The sequence below is a fragment of the Mauremys mutica genome, chromosome 10 (genome assembly GCF_020497125.1).
Source record: "Mauremys mutica isolate MM-2020 ecotype Southern chromosome 10, ASM2049712v1, whole genome shotgun sequence".
In the NCBI taxonomy this organism is placed as follows: Eukaryota; Metazoa; Chordata; order Testudines; family Geoemydidae; genus Mauremys; species Mauremys mutica.
This window is the reverse complement of record NC_059081.1, coordinates 62148243-62172483: the sequence shown is the minus strand read 5'-3', so window position 1 is coordinate 62172483 and position 24241 is coordinate 62148243. Positions and strand designations below refer to the sequence as shown.

General features: G+C 46.1%; 1 protein-coding gene across 1 annotated transcript in view; it reads left to right on the top strand.

Annotated features, from left to right (window-relative positions):
- The first annotated feature begins 9490 nt into the window (after window positions 1-9490).
- PLEKHM3 (pleckstrin homology domain containing M3) overlaps window positions 9491-24241 on the top strand; it is a 150243-nt gene continuing 135492 nt past the window's right edge. Inside the window, exon 1 of the mRNA XM_045033046.1 lies at window positions 9491-9546. The gene's annotated coding sequence lies outside the window, so the exon portion shown is untranslated. The remainder of the gene's footprint in view (window positions 9547-24241) is intronic.

Below are 24241 nucleotides of genomic sequence, written 5' to 3'. Positions count from 1 at the left end.
GCAGCAGTTCTAGTCTGGGTGGGTGTCTAGCAAGGTTTCTTTCCTTTTAAAATGACTATTAAACTCAATGTCAAATGGTACAAGGGTTATGAAGAGTGAGCACTCGTAAGGAATATCTGTATATTTAAACCCTGTGCATTTATTACATTGAAAGCATTTCTGGGACAGACCCCACAGGTGCCCTAGAATGGGAGATAACTTGTCACACAGAGGACTACAGACTAGATCCTGAAATGTGCTATGTGCTGTGGCCCCAATCCAGCAAAGCACTTAACCACATGCTTAAGTCCCATTGATTTCAGTAGGGCTACTCACCTGCTTTAAGTTAAGCATATGCATGAGTGTTTTGCTGGATCAGGGCCAGAGTTCTCAGAATAACGGTCTGAGCAGAATGAACACAGGAAGGTGGTGTAAGGGATTCTCAGATAAAGCCAGGGGCAGTAGATATTGCAGCACGGAGTAGTCCCTGCCTGAGCACAGGAAGTCTAATTTAGGGCAAAATCTTGACCCCTGCAGAGAGCTTGAATCAGCAGATTTCTCTCTAGTAGGCCAAGGAAAAGGAACCTTCTCTCTCAGCGACTGAGCCCCAGCCGCAAGGTTGTAGTAACATCTGCATCTCCTGCATGCCACTTCTCCTCTAGGTTCTGGTCAGAGGGTCTGTGTACAGATCCATAAGCCACTCCCTTGTTCTCTCACCAGCCAGCCCTGCCTCAATCTGTCCCAAACCCCTGCCACCCCCCTCCCCGCACTGAGAGAGCTTCTCTGTGGCATGCACAGCCCCCCAGCACAATGCAGTTACAGCAGTTTGGCTGAATAAGGCCCTAAACACTTATCGAAGTGGCAGAATTTCAGCTAGAATGGCATGTTCTGCGTGTTCCATGTTGTGACCCCAGAGAACTTTCTAACGCAGCCATGAGAGCTTTGCCATTTCTTCTCTTCCTTGGCCTGTGAGCCAGAATGAGAAATTTTCCCAACAAGAATCACTGTGCTCAGCTAAAATCCACAGGCGATCTCACCAGAACAGAGACATCCTTTCTCTGTCCATACAAGTCAGCCAGGGAGATCATAGAATCATAGAATTCAAGATCAGAAGGGACCATTATGATCATCTAGTCTGACCTCCTGCAAGATGCAGGCCACATAAGCCGATCCACCCACTCCTTAAGCAAGCGACCCCTGCCCCATGCTTCGGAGGAAGGCGAAAAACCTCCAGGGCCACTGCCATCTACCCTGGAGGAAAATTCACCAGGCACGTGAGCTGCCCTTGCTCACACCCAACACAGGCAGCTGAAGGAACCCCACGTTCCTTTCCCGAATGGGTCACTAGAGATGTATTGTGCAAGCGAGGCTGCGCAACTGCTGAGACTAGCAGCTACAAACAGCAGTGATGAGCAGATGAAATAGAAATATGAATGAGTAAAAGTAACGATTTTCATCCCTAGCTTTCAAAGCTCCTTGCAAAGATGCAGCAGGGAACCTTGGACACAGACAGATGAAGGCTGGGGTTTTCAAAGGGGCTGAAGGGAGACAGTGCCCAGCTGCCATTGGAAGTCCGTGGGATATGAACACTTCGCTCCTTTCAGCCTTTTTGACAATCCCAGGGAAAAAGACTTAAATACTCAGCCTGCCTCAGAGAAGAGGTCGCACCAAAGCTCTGGATCTGAATATGCCCAACCTTTCAGGGGGTGTGAGTAGCAGAACCCGGTTCCAATTGCTGCAGCTGGTCCCAATGTCTACAAGAACCAATGCCTCTGATCAGAACATCCTCACACTTTGGAGCAGGAAGGAGCTTAAAATCCAACTCTGAATTCGGAGGCTTGGGCCCATCTCTGCATGGCACTCTGCAATGTAAGGGCCACTTTACTTCTCCTTAGCCACTTCTTGGTTCCTTCCCTTCTGTTCCCTTTCTCCCATTGCTCAGCAGCAACACGCCTGCTCTTCACTTCCTGAGCAATAGCCTTCCAGGTGTCTCTCAGCAGAATCCTGCATGACCGGCCATTGCTCTATCCCCAAGCCATAGCCTCACCAAGGACTCCCTCTCCACCCCCATGACAACTTGCATTGTTCCACAGGAAAAGGAGGCTACCTGGCTGGCCCGCTGCAAGTACATCTGTGTTTTGCAGGTGGCTGGGTTCTTCCATATGGTAAGGTCAGATGTAAATGATAACAGGACAGAGCACGAGATCGGAGCTGATTACTGTAAGCAGATGTCTCGCATGCCCCATGACACAGCTGGGATCTACGCACGGCCGGCCCCCTGAGGGCTGTGTGGATGTCAGTTCACAGACACCAATGACATGATTATTTTTTCTGTTTATGTTTTTAAGCAAATAAAGAGAAAAAACAACGTTGGGGGGCACTCACATTAAACATTACAGTAACTCACTACTCCAGAAGGGACGCTGGGTGGCTCTGGCGACTGGGAGTGGAACACAGAGGCTATCCAGGTTGAAAGTGGGTACCACTTTTTCCTCCGTGGTCTGGATGAAGATATAGTCCAGGGGTAGGCAACCTATGGCACGCGTGCCGAAGGCGGCACACAAGCTGATTTTCAGTGGCACTCACACTGCCCGGGTCCTGGTCACCGGTCCAGGGGGCTCTGCATTTTAATTTAATTTTAAATGAAGCTTCTTAAATATTTTTAAAACCTTATTTACTGTACATACAACAATAGTTTACTTATATATTATAGACTTATAGAAAGAGACCTTCTAATAACGTTAAAATGTATTACTGGCACGCGAAACCTTAAATTAGAATGAATAAATGAAGACTCGGCACACCACTTCTGAAAGGTTGCCGACCCCTGATATAGTCAGATGCTGAGCACTCTAGACATAACTAGAAACACACGAGTGGATGGTCTGAGCCCGTGGACCCGTAGACAGGGGTGTACATCACCCCAGCTGGCAGTCTCATCGAGATGGCAAGGTTTGAATTGTCCTAGGGGCTGAATTCTCTTCTCTCCTGCAGAGATGCCCTCTCTGGATTGAGTTGAGACAGTTAGGGGACAGTTTCCCAGTATTGTAACTCAGTCATTCTTCAAACCCCGTCCCTCTCCCGCAACACACAAAACCCCCTCTATTCGTGCTGTGATGCGAGTGGCTGGCATGACTGGCAGAGCTGGGCAGACCTCGAGCGAGATCACCTTTTCAGCTGCTGCCACAGCCTCTCTGGAGTGTGGACGCACACACTAACCCAACTAAACCGTTATTCTGTAGCCAGGCCACAAGGAGCTAACGTGAGGGAAGTAACTCGAAGGCAGGTCACTTGGGTTAACTCTGGAGCGAAGACGCATCCTGGGTGGAGCACTATATAGACACCCACTCTGCTCAGACCCCGACATACCCATTCTGTGGATACACTCAGTGCCCAGGGCTGTCAATCCTGCAGTTTGCACGGGCACTAAATTCCCTGAAGCAATTGAGATTTGTTAACGTAGCTGTTCCTTTGTCCATGCTTCTTAGTACAGTTTTATTTTCTTGATGGAATTTTCCCTGTAACTCTGCCTTGAGAGAGCCTACAGTGATCTAAACTCACTAGCGTTACTGCTGGGGCCTCATTGTAGTATGTGTCACTTATGCACATATAATCAGGGACAGCCCCGGCATCAAAGAGCTTTCGGTGTAAACGGACAAGATCGACACAGGTGGGAGAACAGGGGGTTCATGAATTAGCCCCAGCTTACAGAGGGGAAATGGCACAAGACTCACCCTCCCAGAACACCCTCTCACGGCACAGGGGGCATTGCAGACACTCTGGCTCAGCTTCCACGCTGTCCTCTTCAGCCTATGCCAGCCGTAGAGGTGACGTGACCCTCCTGCCTTGAGAGAGTTCAGAATAAGAGAGTCCCTCAGTCCAAGTCCATCATCGCAGTAGTCTCAGCCTTCAGCCCCCTTCCTTACAGGCAAGCTCCCGACAGCAATGGCCCACCTCACTGTCTAACCACCAGCTCCTGGGCTCCAATCAACCCAACCATCTGGATGACAACTCCCCCCATCAAAGCCTCTGGCAGGTCACAGGCCTCCGGCAGTTCCTAGACCGAGCCCAGATTTCTGCCCACATCAGAGCAGCCTGCATGCTCCTGCCACCAAGCCAGCCCTCCTGTGTAGGGCTCTCCTCCTCTCTCCTCAGGACTAGCCACAGGAGACTTTGCCTGCCTGCCTGCCCTCCCTGCTTCCACTGCCTCCTTCTAAGCCTCACACCCTGCACAGGAGTAGCAGGGTGGGGCTAATGGAACAGGGCTGACTAGCCCCCAGTCTTCTGGACCTTAAAGGGGGCAGACCACTCTGTTACAGGAAACTAAGGCCCAGGGAGTTAAAGTGGCTTGTCCAAGCAAGATCACCCATTAAGTCTGTGGTAGGGGTAGGAATTCAACCCAGGTTTCCCGAGTCCCAGTGCAGCACTTTCGCCCCACATCCTCCCTCACAATGAGTTCAGCCACCTCCTTTCTGTTCACAAATTATTCACAGACATGCTTAGAATTTTATGAATTTGTTCAATATTCCAAAATATTCAGACTACGGACTGTTCATGAACGGTCACCCCAGCTATCGCTTTGCATATTGGCGATGGGTAATTTGTTATTGACACTGCGTGCTTGGTCACCTAAGTCACATGGTATTGTCACTCTGCCTGGATGCTCACCAAACCCACAAAGGGCTTTACAGACAACTGTGCAAGAACTTATGCAAATATCTATTCACATAAAAATTCACTGCCAAAGTGTTTATGTTGCTCCTTGGAAACATTCTCGTGAATAATTGTATGAACGGTTGCTGAATGCAGGAGACTGTAATAAAACTCACTGTCTCAGAGCCCACCTCACAACATAGTGGGTTGTTGCAGAAGCTTTGTTTCAGTTTCCTCTTGGGCTTCTACAACTCCACCCAACCAATGCATCCCGTAGGGTGCCTCAGCATCCAAGACATCCAGTTAAGTCACTTTTAGTCCAGGGTACCAATGAAGCCTTACACTCAGGCCTGTAACTATTTCTTCTTCCCCTGTATCAGGGGAAACCACATTCCTTCTTCTCCTTGATTCCAGGGGTCCACTATAGCCCTCTAACTAGAGTGTCCCTAACCAAGGTCCTCAGGAAGGAGCAATCAATCCACGCCCACCCCCATCAGCTCCTGCTGCAGGGCTTTTTTCCTTTTAAGTCCCCCACTCTGCCTAGGAGTAGCAAGGTGATGCAGACATGGAGTCCAAAGGGAATTCATAGTGTTTATCTGAGACAATATTTACAAATAGAATTCTTTGTAACTTTTGCTGTGCTACCTGTCGCTGCATTAATACATTGTTCACACTAGAGGGAGCTTGTAGGCTGTGGACTCACAGCGAAGCACAGTGCTGAAAGAGAAATGTCTGAAGAAACCAGACTGAAGGTAAAGTGATACCAATGATTACAGTGTGCCTCACATCACTCTGGCAAAATGCGAAGGCTGAATTTAACCAGTGTAGAAAATTAGGTGTATGGCACCCAGAGACACTCAGAGAATATCATTCTGAGGGCCATCTAAGAAGGCCAAGAGATATCTATTTTAGGTACTTATATGACCCCATTACCATAGTTTCTGGCTGCCACACAGTCTGTAATGTATTTATCCTCACAACAGCTCTGGCGAGGTAGGGCAGTGCTATTATCCCCATTACACAGATGGGGAACTGAGGCACAGAGAGGCTAAATGGCTTCTGTTCTATATAGGTTTTCATACTGTGCTCATCACTGTTGTGACGAGCACAGTCCATTCCGGCAGTCCATTATGCAACGCGACTAACATCTGGCACATGTTGTTTGTCCTCTCACCTCTCCCACGGGGGAGAAGCACGTGCCCTGGAGTGACTAGTTGTGGTAGGTTTCTGGTTTGGTTTGTTTGTTCACCCAGGTGGGATGGAATCTCCCAGCCAAACAGAGATGATAAAGCACTACTCACGGCTGTTATGTGAGAGCTCAGTGCCCACGAGGAATCCAGGACTAGTCCTGGATCACAGACTGAATTGACTAATCGTGGATGTGAACCTGATGGCAAAGGAGAGGGCACTGTGGCTGCAAACTATGCAAAATACTTTCTTACGCCCACCAGCATCACCTCTGTCTTGCTTGGGTTCAGCTTCAGCCAGCTGTTCTCAGTGGTAGAAGATGACAGAACAAGGAGTAATGGTCTCAAGTTGCAGAGGGGGAGGTTTAGGCTGGATATTAGGAAAAACTTTTTCACTAGTAGGGTGGTGAAGAACTGGAATGGGTTACCTAGGGAGGTAGTGGAATCTCCTTCCTTAGAGGTTTTTAAGGTCAGGCTTGACAAAGCCCTGGCTGGGATGATTTAGTTGGGTTTGGTCCTGCTTTGAGCAGGGGGTTGGACTAGATGACCTCCTGAGGTCCCTTCCAACCCTGAAATTCTATGATTCAGCTGCTCTAATGGACTTGCCCCCGGTCACACAGGAAGGCTGGGACAGAAGGAGGAACTCAACCAGCTCTGAGTCCCAGGTTAACGCCCTAGGTACTGACCCACCCTTCCTTTCCCAGATAGGTCTGTACGTATGTTTGGCCCTTCGGTTTTGTAGAAGCTCACCACAAAGATTGTTGGTGGGCATGGTCAGATCCAGAGAGAGAACTATCGCTGGATGGGGGAAACATTACAAATGTATCCTTTGTGATGTCTGGCTACTCACAGCACAAGACTTTTGCAGAGCACTATGGCAAAATGTGCAAAACAAAACATCTGCATCCACAGTAACTATTGTGTCCTGGTCTTTATTGTTTATGCAATGCCATAGATGTGCCTGGTGCCTAACAGGTTTCTTCCACTTAGAGATTATCATCTAGAAGCCCATCCTCGGACCTTTACTCATGCAGACAGTCCCATTGAATGCCTCCTGTGCTCTGATGTGTTAAGAACCAATGCATTGCACCAACATGCCCAAGCCTTGAAGCACTGTATGGCTGCATCAAGACGCTGGTGCATCCAGGGCCCACCAAAGACTTCTCTGGGTCAATGAGGATTGTGCCAATGTATTCAGGTGCCACTCTGACACCCTGATGGGCCAAGGGCCACACTGAGACACCACAGCACCAGAGCCTATGCTGAGGAGCCCTGGATCTGTGCACTAATCTGAAGGGCAGTTCCCAGACACCAATGCCCTCCGCAAGGCTTTAGGTGTCCAGGGACCTTGCAACTCCGCTGCAAACTCTGACTGCGATGCACCCATTGCAGCCAGGCTGCACTGAAGCTAACGCCTCTGGAGCCCAACACTGCCTGCATGACGAACCCCCTTCCCCACAAAGTGCCATTGCAATAATGAGCACTTATCCTCTTGCCAGAAAAAGAAAAGCAACCCCCACCCTCATTGAGCTAGCTTCAGATAACATTCGAGGGCTGCCTTTCCAGCCTCCATATGTTTGCAGACAACTGAGCACCTACCTAGGAAATACAGTACCACCCCTGTCATCATAGCACTTAGCTACCACGAGGTGCAGGCAAAACAATTACTTTGCTACTTTGGGCTTAAACCGTCAGACCTTTGCGGTGATCTGAATGTCAAAGGTAGAGAGAGGGGTTCCACGTGGACCTTAATTCTTTAGTATCAGGGTTGCATAAAGACTGAAGCAAACATTTTGATGTGTGAACAAAGAACAACCTGAGGCTTAGGAAAGGCCGGGTAAGTTGAGAAGCTCAAGAAACCCTGGGCCAGATCCATGAGCTAAAGTAAATCAGCACAGTTCCATAGAAGTCATGAAGCTACGCTGATGAAAGGGGTTCCTCGGTGTTTAAAAAAGGACCATGACTCACTTCACAGACATTGGGCCAGCTCCAAAGTCCATTGGTATGGTTGATGAGACTCCCATCTGCTTCCAAGGGCTTTGGGTCAGTGGAGGCATACCCCTGTGTGTATGCAGAGCGTAGGCTGTACACATGACTACGTACACTGTAGCTGCACATAATATCTATATAAACAGTACTTAGCTTGCCAAGCAGGGAAACAGAGACCAATTTCACAGGAAATCATGGTACTTTGAAGACCAGGCCTATTTACACGGACCAATTTGTTTCTTCACATTATTTGAGAAGGTTTTAGCGTTCAGGCCCGAGCCCCACAGCATCACAAGTACCTGAGGCTTGGAAAGATGTGTTAGGAGGGTGGGGGAAGAAGGAGGCGTATTGCCATGGAGACAGATGAAAGCAAATGGTCACACCATCAAAAGGAAGGAAGAAAAGAGAGGAGGCACAAATAAAAAGAGGGATCTCATTAAACCCAACACTAATTTTGTAATCAGCGAAATAAAGGCTTTACTTTGAAAGCCTGCTGCTAGAAGACAGAGTACAACAAAGGGTCCGGTGTAATTTCCAGGTTGCATGTTGCATCTGACTCCCAGCACTCAGCTTTTCACCCCGTTCCTTCCCAGGTTGTTCTATCCTACCGTAGAGGTCCAGCCCACTGTCAGATCCAGAGATTCAGCAACATGGGAAATAGCAGGGAGGCCTGCCCTCGATTTAGGAAATTGTTCCATGTTGCAGAGGTTTCCGAAGGATGGGAAGAATAATTTCTGACTGTGTATAAAAGGCTTGGGTGCCCGGGGACTGAATGCGGGGGAGATCCCAGAAGGGGCTTTTCCTGCAGCAGCAGCAGCAGGGAATGGGGAGGTAGCTTGTCAAACCCTGTGTGTCAGCTGGATGTCAGACTGCGGCACATCATCTGAACACTGGACATCCTGCCTAGCTATGGTAGTTATACAGCCCCCATTCCCATAGTACCTGAGCACCTCACAGTCTCTAATGTATGTATCCTCACAGCACCTCCAGGAGGTAGGGGAGTGTTACAGATGGGGAACTGAGGCACAGAGAGACCAAGTGATTTGCTCACTGTCAGGCAGGAAGTCTGTAGTGGAGCAGGAATTGAAATCAGGTCTCCTGAGACTCAGACTAGCAGCCTCACCACTTGTGCTCTCCCTCTGCCCCGCACAGCAGGAGACACACCAGGTCATAGTATATGGAGCCACCAGCATTTATTGAGAGGAAACAACTAGCAAATAAACAGACATGCCAGCAGCTGCTCTAGCTCCAGCCTGACACGTTTGTTTACCAGGTACCACTTCCTGCCTGGAACTCTACTCAGCACAGAGTCCTCTAGTGGCTGAATATTATATAGCAAGCAAACATTCTTATGGAGCAAGCACACACTGGGGCAAAAGCCCTGGAGAGGGGCTGGACTTGCACAGGGAGAGGGAGGGAGATCTAGAAAGACTATAGGCAGGATGGCAGAGGGTTGCTATGTGCAGGAGCAGTCGTGGGTGGATGCCCAGGGGATTGTGGGACACTTTGACCAGCTCAGGAGTTTAGTGGTTTAACACAAATGTAATAATAATAATAGGTGTCACGGGGCGACTTGCCCTTTAAGAGGGAATGGGTCCAGTTCCCCTGTGACTACCTAGTCACCTCCCAATGGGGCCTGATAGAGGGAACTGGCTCTCTGACCTGAGCACAAAAGGAGAGCAGGAAGGAGACTGTGAAGGCTGCATGAGATCTGACAGAGCGTAGTTGAGAGTTGCTGGTGAGGAAACCTAGATAAAGCTGCTGAAAGAGTGCTGCGGGTGGGAGCTGTTGGAGAGAAATGGCCAGAGTGGGGATCCCTGCTGAGTGGAATGCTTGTGCAGAGACCCCTAGATAAGGGGGAAGAACCTGCTCAGTCCAGGAAAGCTGAGCCCAGAGGATCAAAGTGGTTGTTGTCTGGTGGGAGATCCAGAGAGGGCAATGCTGGCCTGAGGCTGGAGAACTGCAGTGTGTTAACCTCTTGTACTCTGGGCTCTTGAGAACTGTCTGACTTTGAGGGCACTGGCTGAAGGTTGATGTGGACTCTGAGAGAGACTTAATTTCTTTCCCAGGCAAGTGAGATGGCTGTTGGTCTGATCCAGGGGCAGGCAACCTATGGCACGCATGCCGAAGGCGGCACACGAGCTGATTTTCAGTGGCACTCACACTGCCTGGGTCCTGGCCACTGGTCCGTGGGGCTCTGCATTTTAATTTAATTTTAAATGAAGCTTCTTAAACATTTTAAAAACCTTACTTACTTTACATACAACAATAGTTTGGTTATATATTATAGGCTTATAGAAAGAGACCTTCTAAAAACGTTAAAATGTATTACTGGCACGCGAAACCTTAAATTAGAGTGAATAAATGAAGACTCAGCACACCACTTCTGAAAGGTTGCTGACCCCTGGTCTGATTGGTGGTGGAAAAGATGGCAACATGAAGGGGAAACTGAGGTAGGCCTCTCCTCTATTGTTGTGGGGGTGGTTGGCTGCAGGAAGGTGCCCTGGAGGGAGTGTGGCCTGTGACAGGGTATACTCGCCCCGCACTGGATGAGGAGGGGTCAACCATGCACTGTGGGCTGAGGAAGCCACGCCCCCTCATCCCTGCGAGGCATCCTCCAACTGGAGCACTAGTATAAAAGGGAGCAGCTCAGCTCAGTCAGGGCAGACTGCTGAAGGGGGAGGATGCATGTTGCCGGCTCCAGCCATGAGCTGCTGAAGCCGCAGATCACGGAAGCCAGACCCACCGAGACACAGACAGATACCTGGCTACCTGAAGATGCCCAAGGAAGGGCGGAGCTGCTGAGAGCAGCACAGGCTGAGTAACCCAGAGACCTCAGAGATGCCTGGACCACCACATTGGGAGAAAGGCTAGGAAGTAGCCCAGGGGGACTATACACTGATCTGGTTGTAGAACCTAGCAATAAGTCTGTGTTTTTCAGTCGGATCCCCACTGAGCCAATGGCAAGTACACTTGCCACTGACAGGGCCCTGGGCTGGGATCCAGTAGAGTAGGGAGGGCCTGGGTTCTGCTACCCTGGCTGCCACCCACCCTTGGTGGCAGCCCGCTCCCCCAACAGGCCACCAGACCACATAGCCCTGCAAGGGAAGGCAGCCATATTGACTCTGGCCACTAGGCTGCACAGCCCTGTGAGGAGGGGCAAACATACTGACTCTGGCCACCCAGCTGTGAGGGAGAGGGCGGCCATATTGACTCTGGCCATTGGGCCTCACAGCCCCGAGGGAGAGGGTACTTACATTGGCTTTGGCCACTAGGCCAGTCTTCCCCAAGGGTAAGCGCAGTCAGGTGGACTTCGCCATGGGGCTGCAATGCCCTTGCCCCACCAAGAGGGGGACAGGGTGTACCTGCCCCATGACAGGGTCCTTTTGCAAATGGGTTTGCAATAACAGGCCACTGGGCAAGGGTAGGGGGTCACCTTCGCAGAGGGGTGAGGCAGATTCTTGGCAGGATGCCTGGATTTGCTGTGTTGAGGGAGAACTATTATGGGTGTGGGGGTAGTTTAGTGGGTTGTGGGGGAAATAATTAAGGTCACTACAGGCATGTAGATAATGGCCAAGCTAGGAACTGGAAAAGCTTTGGTTACAGGGCATCTGGGGATGGTTTAGAGCTTAAAAACAAACAAACAAAACCAACATGCCACTGACAAGGTGAGTACTGATCACCCCCTCCCTCCCTGACTGCTTAGCTCCAGGGATGGAGCCCTGTCTCACACCCTCTGTTTCTTGTAAGCTCTTTGGGGCAGGAACTGTTTCATCCTACATGTCTAGCATCTTTGCAGTGATACTGAACTGCTACCACTTCTATGAACAGTAATAAGAAGAGTTGCATAGAAAATATCCATGAATTCTATTGTGTCTCAATATTTTATCATGAGCTACAGCTGGATCCAATATCCAGTGAAGTCCATGGGACCGTTTCTAGTAATGGTAGCATTACTTCTATTACACTAGCAATTGTATTATACTAGCCCGACATTCTAGGTACTGTAGGTATGTGTGGTGAGAGAGACCCCTGCCCTGAGGAGCTTCGTCAAACAAGACAGACAAAGGGTGAGAGGGAAAATGAAGTGACTTTACCAAGGTCACCCAGCGGAGCTGGAAATAGAACCTACGTCTTCCGTGTCCCAGTCAACACCCCATCCACGTCAATAAATTATAGTCCAGCTCAAGATAGTATCTTATCCCCGGTCCAAATCAACACCCTCTGAAATCACTGCTTTCTATGGAACAATCTCTCTAGCACCGCGTTTCCCAAACTTTTTTGGCCACGGAACACTTTTTAGCCTATTATGGAACACTTATAATATTATTTTGTAGTCGTTTGGTTTTCAAGTAAAAAATTGCATTATTTATGCTCAAATATATTTTATTTTATAAAACAAAGCAAAAATACAAATTTAAAATACCTTGAACTAACAATTTCTAACTGGAAAGTGCGTATAAAGTAGTACAAAAATCAAGTGCAAGAGTCTTTCACAGAACACCTACTCACATCGTGTAGAACACCAGTGTTCCGTGGAACACCATTTGGGAAACATTGCTCTAGCAGGCTGGAAAGGTTGGATAAATCTAACTATGCTGACACTCAGACATCACCTGAGTCAAACATCTTACTTTCTGGTTAACAATCCACTGGAAATTGAAGGAAAAAAGATCTGGAGGAGCAAAAAGGTTGTGTCACTCCTGAGAGGACTTCCCTACCCAATGCTTGGAATGGTACTGAGGGGACTTGGCACAGAAGACACAATTCAAGCGAACGGGAGATGTGTATTAAGGAAGGGAGAGAAATGAGTTAGTCCTAAAAGTGTCTTGCTTGGCTTGACAGTTTAATTCACTAATGTGGCTGCAGCACAGCTGTTTCTATAGAAATCACGAGTTCTACAATGTTTCACTCATCATGGATTCATCTGAAGGAACAGTATCCAGCTCTCACAGTGAAGGATTTTGTAGTGTATTTCAGTGAGATTTTACAGTCTCACCCACACATTTTGAAAGCACACTTGGGAGCTCAGTATGACATCTCAGCCCCGCAGAGTCATTGAAATCTGATTGGCCTGGAATCTGGCATGCACAACGCTGTTGGAATGTGCTGGGGAACGACCACTGTTGGCAAACTTTGTGGCCCATGCATTACTGTTTTCATTTATCATTGTAGTTACTGTTAACATTTCTATGGAACAATTGCAGGGGAAATTTTCTTAAGAACCTAGAAGCACAAATCCCTGAGAAAGTCAACAGGACTCATGCTCCTAAATCCTGTAACATGCTTTTGAAAATCACCCCCTCCATCAATGTGATTACAGATCACTTAATTTTTACTATTGATCTGGGAGTTTGAGGGGAGGGGTGTTTGTGTTTTTGCACTAGGAATCTGGAGCAGTAGTGGATGGCAGTTTAGAAAAAGAATGGTGTAGCCATATTTATAGAGGTATTTACAGGATGAAAAACAGCCCCATTCGAAATGGGCTCACTGTTTAAATGGTTCAGTTAGGACAAAACGTAATTAAACTTGATATTCGCTGCCCACTTCATCCTCCAGAGCTCTCCCAGCTGGGTTTATAACCTGCATTTGCTCCCTGTGACTGAGTCTTGTTGAACTTAACAACATTGTAATGAAATCATGGCCCGTTAGGCACATCATGGTTGTCCCTGTGCCAAACACCAGAGCCATGTGAAATTTCACAGTAGCAGTGAGCGTTGTCAAAGTTAGACTCAGGACTCACAGTTTGTCAGACCACTCTGTTTTATTAGCACAGCGCTTCTGCTAATAACACCCAGATAATGTGAGCCCCATGCAAGACACAAACTATCTTATTTATACAGATAAAAGGATGAGAAACTTAACAAGATAACAAAGGAAGCAGAATCAGATAAGTTTACCTGGGTTAGGCATGCATATTTTATTCCCTTACTAACTACTACCCATCTTCTGTTAATGTTTTGCCATTAGCACCATTGTTTATGCCTAATGTTTCTTTTCCTGGCACCTGTATTTCAACATTTCTTATTTCTGCTTAAAGGTACATACAACATTTCTTTAATCCATTCTTATTTTTACAATATAATTTATTCTACTTTCACAATCCCTCCTTTTGGTCAAGCTTACGCCATGACCAAAATTTTACTGGGTTTTACATATTAACCGTTTTTTTTTATCTCTTTGTTCATTAGCAATATTTAAAATTATTGTATTAGCACTCTGTTCTGGGGCAGTTACCTGAGTAGCATGCCTTACACAATTTTGGGTACAACAGGAGACTAACTGAAAACATACAAAAATTATTAGGATTTCAAACAGGATAGTTAGGGCTTCCTGAAACAACCAGTTTCCTATACCACAGAATACTTAGCCACTTCCATAAAGAACTTGGCTTTTTATGGGGAATATATGCGATTTGTTCTAAGAGGCTAGCGTGATCTATTACCTTATTGGTATCGTCAGGTATAAACACACAACATTGTTTTTTTTTAATGAGAGCACAGGTCCCTCCTTTGGCCGCCAGCACTATGTACAATGCCTGACGTTTTTGGAGGGCCACCTGTCGGACCGCCCCTGTTTCTTTGGCCAGGGCTCTTAAAACTTTCTCCAGTTTTATTTGCCATTATTTTAACTACTTCTTTTAACCTCAGGAGCCTTTTTGCCCGGTGTATTACTCCCCCAAGTGGGTTAAAGGAACTGCCAATAGTCTCTTCCCAGGTGTCATTACTGTTCCATATTGTATTAAACGGACGAGGTCCTCCAGTGAAGTCTGGGGAATTGAGTGGGATAGCCAGGACAGGAACATCAGTTTGACAGTGGGCTGGGATGTGGCTGCAGACCCAGCATTTAGAAATATTAAGGGTCTGAGCTATCCACACTTGCTGCTGGATAAAAGAATTGTCATTGTGGACTCCCCCGACCTTCAGACACCAACAGCCGAGGAACAGGCACCACATGTTGGAGGCAGGGCCCTTCTGGTTCTGACAACCTCAACTGAGGGAACTGTAGTCAGTTTTATGTCCACCAGGCAGCAGGCGCTAGGCTCACTACTGCTTTTTCTTGGGCCTTGCTTTAGGTAGTCGTCTGCTTCTGGCAACCCTTACGAGAACGTAGATTGTAAGGTATTGCAGGCTGTTCCTCTACGTCATCTTCTGGAGTCAAAATTGACTCTGCGTGGTCCTGAGGTGATGATTGGTTCGCTGGGGTGGTGCATTCTTACACGGCAAAGCATGTATTCATGCTGCGGATGCCAGACAGTTTAACAGCAGTTTGGGTAGTAAGCAGTGCCTGATGATTCTTTGATACTCTTTAAGTCTTTTTGCTTCTTTTCTTGACTCTGGCTATAACAATGGCCTTCACACCTTATCTTTTCCTGATGCATTCATTCCTCATTCACACAAACAGATTGAGAATACAAACAGTAGTATTTTATATTGAGCAAAAAGGCATTGCAAATTAAACCTTTCTAAGTTTTACAATTAACCAAGACAATTTACATTGAGACCCAGGCCTTCAATGTTTCTCTAATTTACTTAACATAGACACAATAGAGAATCCTGTCTCTTACTACCTAAATCTTAAAACAAAGAGTTAGAGAGGGCCCAATTTGTAATGCATATGGGAAAACAGAATCTTATAGTCCCAGAGGGTCATTTCTTTCTGCTATTCAAAAAGGGTGGCTGGTAGGATGAAATCAAATTATACATTATAAAGTCCAGCTCCTACATATCCCCCTTTTGACACTAAGATTATCAATCGCCAGTGTCACTTCTTATGTAGTAAAATACTGGGAGGTGATTTGGGCCTGTGGCTTTAGCTTTGCATACATTTGTTTTATTTACCAGCATATTTTAAACATTTTAATTAAACACATACAATTTAAAACCAAAAACAATTAGGGGTAGTAACATTAGTATGCCAGTAGTTGTGGGAGACCATCCAGATAATATGAATGGTTCTGTTTCCCACATTGTTTTGTTTGTTTGTTTTTAGGAACTATGTTACCTTTTTAAACAGATAATGGGTAACTGTTTGCCATTTAATGCCAAGACTGATAGAGAACTCAGCTAAATCAGTGCTTACAGTAAGCTGAGACTTTTTGGTTGTGGCAAATAGTAAATGTGATTATTGGTAAACACAGTACTTACATTACATGTACATTTGTCTACTGGTGGGTTGCTAACACTTTTATTCTTTTAAAACACTTCTTTCCAAGAATTAACACACACATTGCCCGTTATACAATACTTTGGCCTAATTATTAATTGTATCCCACATACAGGATCCTAGTGAGATGCCTTTACTACAGGGCTTTGGAGCAACAGGCATGGATAAGCATACCCACTTTTGAGGAGTTCACTTGGTACAACCTCTAGTGTCCAATAGTTTCCCTTCCTCCCCAGCCCACTGGCTTGAGGTTTGAGGTAGCCAGAAGGATCCCAGGTGCAATCTGTGGAGTGGGCTAACTTTTCATTTTTTTTGCTTCCAGAGCCTGTTGGTGTGCAATTTTAACAACAATTTCTTCACTTAACAAATTTTGTCTTACCGTACTGGAGACATACTGCATCCAGTTATATTGATAGGTATTAAACAATAATCTTTTCCTTTGATTTAACAGATGCATCAAAACCTTAATATTTTCTGATATTACCCAAAACATCTTATGTTCTAAATATCTGCATTTTAGTACATTTCATAGCTATTGCAGTATGTTTTTTTTTTTTTTTTAACTTATTTGTTTTTGTAATAGGTTGTTCTGTAGCTGGTATTAGCTTTTTCTGATTTTCTGAAAGACAAAAATAACATTTTTCTACCCCTTTCAGGGTGGCATTGATTGTTGCTTAAAATATTCCTTTCTTTTACAAATACCCTTGCTGATTGCAGGCAAAACAGAGGAATTACCCCCATATTTTCCTGTGGTTTTTTTGTTCTATAGGCAGGCCAGGTTTTAATGGGTTCTACTTTTTAAGAGTTATGGGGAAATTATTCCACTGTTGAGGTATACCACCTCATGAATTTAATAACTAAAGTTTTTCTTCTTATATAGCAGACCAAGTTTGTAATGTTTTTCCTGCTGTGTTAAGCTTTAAGTTTATTCACAGGTAATAGCTGAGAAGCATTATTACCATATTACCTTCAAGGTTTTTTTCAAAAATCATACACACTATACGTTGTTACAGGGGTACTTACTAACATTAAATTTATTTCAATGTTTAATATTAACAATAACATTTAGCATCAAATCTCTTAAAGGGATCTTGTTATACCATGTCTTTTATTTAGGCAATTTCTTCTGTGCTGGCAGTTTTTACCTTCCTTTATCAGTTAGGTAATTTGCATTAACACAGGCTTGGCTTGTGGATTCAAAGCCATTAGCAGAGCTCAGAGACTTTGTCTTAAAAGGGACACAATTAACTTCCACCAGAGTTTTAATTTCTTTCCACTTTCAACTCCTGCTTACAAAACACACAGAGATCTGAAAAAGAAAACAGTCTATTGCGGCTCTTTTTGGAGCCCTAATAGGATTTTAATTCAGTAGCATATTTCATTTGTATTTCTTTTACCCCTTTTTACAATATACACTGCACATGTCCTAGGGAAAAAGCACATTCCTTCTATATTACAACTTTTTTTTTTTAAACATTAGCCATATCAATTTTTACATACGATGTAACTGGTTTTTTTTTCTTACAGAGTTTTCATGTACCCTTATCAAAAGTGACAGTCTGATTACACAGAGCCATTTTAAGGCTCAGTGTTTTTAACATTGCTTCTTTTTGTTTTGTGCACCTCACCTCTGCTGTTGCTTCAGAGGGGCACTGTTAAAATATTTTTTTTTTAATTCTTTCACTACAGCTCTTATCTGCTATTGTTACCAAAAAAAAACAAAAACAACCAACCAAACAAAAAGACTCCAGAATCTCTCCCTATTCTCCTGATTTTGACTGCCCTATTGCAGCCATGACTTGGTTTTTATTTAAAAAACATTTTAAATTTTATAAAGAATCAAGTTACCCCTTAAAGCGTACAACTCCCATCCCCTTAGAGGCAATTTGGCGGCAGGTCCTTCCCTCTGTGAAGGACTGAAGGACCTGCCGACAAATTGCCGCCGAAGACCCGGACGTGCCGCCCCTTTCCATTGGCTGCCCCAAGCACCTGCTTCCTGCGCTGGTGCCTGGAGCCAGCCCTGACAGGGAGAGATGACCTGGCATGTTTTTGCCCCTCACTTTTATAGTCAAGTTCCCCTTTGTAGTGGGTTCTTCTGAAGATTACCTCTCAAAGCAAAGTTTATTCAACATCGAGGAAAGCGATGGGGGTCTGAGGGTGAAGGTGGCCCCATGCTCTTTCTTCTCCCCAGTGTAAGCTGAAATGCAGATTTGCCTTGTCTCCCTCTTGCTGTCTCAAGAATCTTGTTTGCCACTTATATGTAAATTGAGGTAAACTCACATTCCTTTGTTTAAGAGAGACCTGCTTAACCACTCCTGCCTAACTGGGCTGCTTGGGTTTGAAAAAGTGCCACAAGGCATATTTTGTAGAAAGATTATTACAATAGTGTGTAGGGTGTGAATACAGGGGTGCATTTGGTCACAGGGAGCAACCCATTGAATCATAGAAATGTAGGCCGGGAAGAGACCTTGATATGTCATCTCGTCCAGTCTCCTGCACTGAGGCAGGATTAAATATTATCTAGACCATCCCTGAGAGGTGTTTGTCTAACCTGCTCTTAAAAACCTCCAATGACAGAGATTCCACAATCTCTCTAGCTACTTTGTTCCACTGCTTAACTATGCTTACAGTAAGGAAGCTTTTCCTAACATTTAACCTAAATCTTGCCATAATTTAATCCCATTACTTCTTGTCCTGTCCTCAGTGGATAAGGAGAACAATGTATTACACTCTTCTTTATAACAACCTTTTACATACTTGAAGACTGTTATCATGCCCCACCCCCACAGTCTTCCCTTCTCCAGATGAAACTAATCCAATTATGTCAATCTTTCTTCTTGGTCATGTCTTCTAGACTTTTAATCACTTTTTGTTACTCTCCTCTGGACTTTCTCCAGTTGTCCATATCTTTGCCAAAGTGTGGTGTGAAGATGATCCCAGGATTTAAGGACTAGATCCTCAGTGCAGGGCTTGTGAGGTGGAGAAAGGTAGCTGGATGCTGTATTTATATTTATACCATGGTGCTGCTTCAGTTTCTGCAACAATTTAGAGCAGCCTTGGGATTGCTCTAAGTTACATCCAGGTGCAAGTGTCCCCAAGCAGCTGTGACAGCAACTGGGGATCTCTGGAGTGCAACAACACTCCAGACATGCTCCCTTTCCCCAGCTACACCCAAGCCAGTTTGACCAGCCTTACAGTTGGACCACTTGCCTTGCCAGAGTGGTGCGAAAGGGCCATATTGGGTCTAACCATCTGACTCTAAATCTCTGCTCCAAAGACAGAATGAAGAGGGCTGGTTCCTTGCAGAAGATTAAGAAATATTCTAATTTAGGAAGAGGTTTGTTAAAGTTGAGTCAAATTAGCTGGTCATCCAAGTAAGAGGTTCAGAAACTCATGTTTAAGAGTTAGGAGCTCAAGCCAAGGAACTGATAATGGGGTGTATACAGCCTTTCAGTTTAAGGGTACCTGGTCAAACCCTAAACAGGTCCGTAAGGATTGAAAGTCATTACCATGTAATGGCTGCTCAGTGGCTCCGTCTACCTTCGAGTATTTGCATCCCTACACTACGGTAATTAGCCCTCATTGCCTTTTTTGTTGGAAGTAGGAGCAGAGATGCCAAGTACTGACAGCTGAACTGCTACCTATGATGCACCACCACAATGAATGAGCACAAACATTTGTGGATGTAACCCTACAACAGTATGATTGTTCCCATTTTACAGATGGGGAGCGGCAGCACAGGGACATTAAGCAACTTGTCCAGGATCACAGAGGAAGTCTGAGGCAGAGCTGGGAATTGAAGTCAGGTCTTCAATTCCCTAATCTGGTGCCTTAGCCACAAGGTCATCCTCCCTTCTTAACTCTTGGAGGTGGTTTCTTCAAATCAGGGCCACCTTGGTAGAGCAGTGTGATGAGATATGGCTGCTGCCACCTGTTCTGTTGCTGAACACTGGTCTTTAGTCTACCCAGTTACTAATCTGACACTTCTCACCAGCACCACGTTCAGCAAAAGGAAAATAGAAGGGAGGGGAACCAGCAGAGAACATGAGGAACCCCTTGCCAAGTCATGCCATTGGTGCAAAGGATATAAATAAACTGGCAAGGCCACTACATGTTTTGTAGAAAGAGAAGAGCTCAAAGGATGCAGAGACAAAGCAGGGAAGTGGGGTTGAACTGAACCGGGGCATGCTTGCAAAGCTTTGATGGCTTTTTCCTGTCCAATACATCATTATGTCCTATGCTCACAATGGTTTGCAAACAAACACATTGCTGATTTTTCTTGAAGACATTCCTTAGTTCTGTTCCTCTTTGCTGAGGTTCAGTACACAGAAACAACTGAAAAACCGCTCAGCTCTGTGTAACATGTAAGGAGCTTGAGAACTGGCCTCATTCAAAGCCCACTGGAGTCAATGAGAGTCTTTCCACTGACTTCAGATCAGACCCGTCCCTGGTTTTCCAAAATTCCAACTTCAATGTGATGTGATGCAGAAAGTGGGGTTGAGACGACCAGCTTGTAAGGAATCCATTTAAAACCATCATCTGGCAGCACCAAGATATGCAGCAAAATGAATATATAGAAGAAAGTAAGATTTGTGGCGGGAAAGTCTTTAAATTAAAATTGTGGCCTAAACTAGTGAATCCAAAGAGAAGTGGATTGAGACATCACAGTGCCTGGCTGGAATATTTTCCCTTTTTCTGTGGAAGTCTTAACCAGTAGAGGATTCATTGGATTGGAGAGTGCCCAGCAACATGACTTTATACTGATGGTTCTCAAATCTAAGTCCTTGTCCCTGTACCATCCGCTTCCCCTCCCTTCTCCATCACTGTTGAGACGTCTGCTCTCTTCCCCAGCATTGCAATGCGGTGTCACATTGCACGCCTTTCTTGCTTTATTCATCCACTCGCAGGCTGGTGCTGAATCTACTGTTTTTTCCATCAGGTCTGAAATCCGTCCTTTCCAACTACACACCCCTTTTGTCCATGCTTTGGTCAGCCCTCTCCTCTACCACTGCAACTTCTCCTTCTCTGGCCTCCCTGCGTCATGTCTTCCAGTCCATGAGAAATGGCACTGGTCAAACCATCTCCTCCTCTTTGAATCTCCATTAGCTTCCCTTCCTCTTCTGCATCAGGTCCCAGCCTCTCAGTGCTCCACACAGCTCCACCCCTCCCTACCTCTCAGCACTTGTTTCTGTCTGCTGGCCCACACACTGCCTTCATTCTGCCTATGCCCATTAAAATTCACTTCATATTCTTCTCCCACTCATCTTCATGTCTTCTTCCATGTCACCCCTGCCCTCCATCTGCTTGTGCTCAAAATTACCTCTCTTCATTCAAATCCCTCTTCAGAGCACCAGACCTATCAGCATTCATCCACCAAAGAAAGAGAGGAGGTGTATTTGAAATACCAACACTGCACCAGAGATCAGTTTCTTTCCTGATAGCCCATTGCCTTATGCATTCGGCTATCAGGAAAGCTTTCGAACTGGCTTTCGAACTTTAGATGTCAAACTCCCTGGGCCTTCCTCTGTTTTGGCTTTGATTATTTTTTCTTAACAGCATCAAGATGATATTTGAAAATTATGATTCATACTTCCCCATCCACGGCAGGTCCAGTCTGGGGCTGGGGCCACGGGATAGGCACCTCTTCCCCATCCGCAGCAGGTCCAGGGTTAGGGTTAGGGTTAGGGTTAGGGTTGGGGTTGGGGCCAGGGGAAGGGCAGTTTAGCAGGAATTTAGGTGGAGAGGACTGAGAATCTGTTCGTCTAGTTTCCTGTTGAAACAAAACCACTTCCTCATAACCATAACCAAAGAGAGAGGCAACATTGACATCACTTGGCAAACAAACTTCTATGAAGGGGATTTGCTGGGAATATGTTTATGATACTCTGTTCTTGACACCTACACTGTGTAGTATACAGCAAAGTGCTCAAGTACCCTCATTTGAAATTGAGGTTGCTGGTTACTGTAAAAGAAGCCTTGTGTGCTGGCTAGGGGACCTGGCTTGGTAGTCTACAGACCCGTGGTCTAGCCCCAGTCCTGTCATGTGACTTTGGGCAAGTTTCTGGTGTCTCAGTAAAGGGTGTGTCTGTACCCTTGTATGTAAAGTGCTTTGAGATCTATGCAGGAAAAGGGCTATTTTGGTTTGTTTGTGTTATTACTTAATAGCTTATTTTATATATGTATGTAATACTGTATTATTTATATGCACTGTGTGTGTTAATATCTTTCGTGGAGGAGTCCTGCGGGAGCTCTTCTTCTGCGTGACATTTTTAAGTGCCTGACACTTGGATCAATCTGATTCATTGCAAAGACCAAACATTAGCTCTTCCAAAGTTGGCACCTCATGGCTGTCGTCTCAACAGGGACAGCTGAGCAGTGTTCTGAGAGGGAGTGACTCCATCCAGGGAAGGGAAATCAGCCTAACCTTCCCTTCGCAGAATTTTAACAGAGGGCTCCCAAGAATCCCCTCTAACCCAGCACGGGATGGCGGGTCAAACTGGCCCGTGCTTGACCTGAACCTGTGCTACTGGAGAGGGTTTCATTTCCCAGAGCCGGCAGTTGCTTTTCGACCTCTCTGGTGCCCAATTGAAGCGAGCTCCGGTGACTCACCACCAGAGTCCAGGCTGAGTAACAGGCAGAAGCACCAGATATAGGAATTACTCTGCACTGTCACACCTCATTACCGCCACCAAGCCTTGTTGTGTCCAGCCATGAAAGGTTCACAAGATGACTGGGGGAGGGGGGACCCATGGGCATATGGGAATGAGGGGAAGAGCACGGAGAACCAAAATGATGCCCCCACGGTGCTGAGGAGCGGGGGGCTCAGCGCCGCCGGGTTCACACCAAGTTTTGCTGAAGGTCACTTTGCAATATGGTAACTTACGGCTTTGCTGGCCGGCTCCATGAAGTCCCCTCTCATCACAAGGGGGGGGGGAGGAAAAGGAGTTTTGTTTAGAACCATTAGGGTGCCCCTCCCCCACAACCCCATTAGCAGGCCTTATTAAACCAACACAGACAAAGAGCAAAGATGCCCTTGTTAATGGAGGGGCCTCCGATAATTACTCTGCTCTGCTGCTGCTTTCAGGGCCTGAAAGGCCTTTGAATAATGTTTCCCTTGCCGTGGTTGCAGACAATGCCCCAGCAGACTGCTTTAAGCAGTGCCAATCCCATTAGCAGGAGAATAGTGGAGCGTTGGGGATGTGTGTGTGTGCACAGCTATGTGTGTGCGTGTGTTTGCGCTGGTAATGGCGGGCTTACAATGGGAACTAGGTCTAAGTACGCCCCTGGCTTGCTCTCGTCTCTTCCCCTCCCCCGACGTGAGAAAGCAAAGCAAGGAAAGGCTGGGATGAAACTCCACTTCAGAAACAAGCTCCCTATTTAAGCAGGGTCTAAGCCAAGTGGCTGGAGAAAGGGGCTGCCTGTCGCAGTTCCACAGGGATGGGAAAGTCTGCTTCTCAAAAGGGGGCATTGAATGCAAGAGAAGAAGAGAAATGCTGGGCGCTGAACGCTAGGGGTGCTGGTGGGGAGGACGTTCCCCCAACGGCTACTCCCTCTTCCTGGCTCTGAGTCTCATTGCGCTGACATCTTGGCGGAAGTCAGGAGTAATTCCATTCAAGTGAAGAGCGTTACTAAGGGGCGCCTGAGTTAGGGTGACCAGATGTCCCGATTTTATAGGGACAGGCCCGATTTTGGGTTTTTTTTCTTATATAGGCTCCTATTACCCACCACCCCCATCCCGATTTTTCACACTTGCTGCCTGGTCACCCTAACCTGAGTTCAGAATCCCCGCCCCGTACAGTATGTCATTCAGAACCAAGAAGCAATTGATTTTTCAAGTGCCCATCACCCTTGTAGTGTCTGGTAATTTACAAACCACAAGATGAATGTGAATGCCAGCCCTGTTCTGATGTATTTATCTCTTTGCCATTCCCATTGACTATGGGGCTAATTAATGTGTTAAATAGATGACCGCATCGCAAACTTGGATAAGTTGAGATAACTCTACCCGACGCGTTCTCTTTGATCTTTCTTTCTGTGTAATGAGTGAAAGTCGTGTACAGCGGGGCTATTTCCAGTGTTTAATTTAATCATCTGATGGGATTTATTTTCACAAACGTGAACTTACCAGCAATTATCGGGAAGGTTTCATCTTGTGCTTAATGTACCAGTTAATCATCTTTCCATGAAGTAACAGCTTCCGTGTGAGGAGTCAGTAATTACAATGTGTGAAATAAAGGCTCATTCTTCAGAGGGAAGAGAGAAAGATG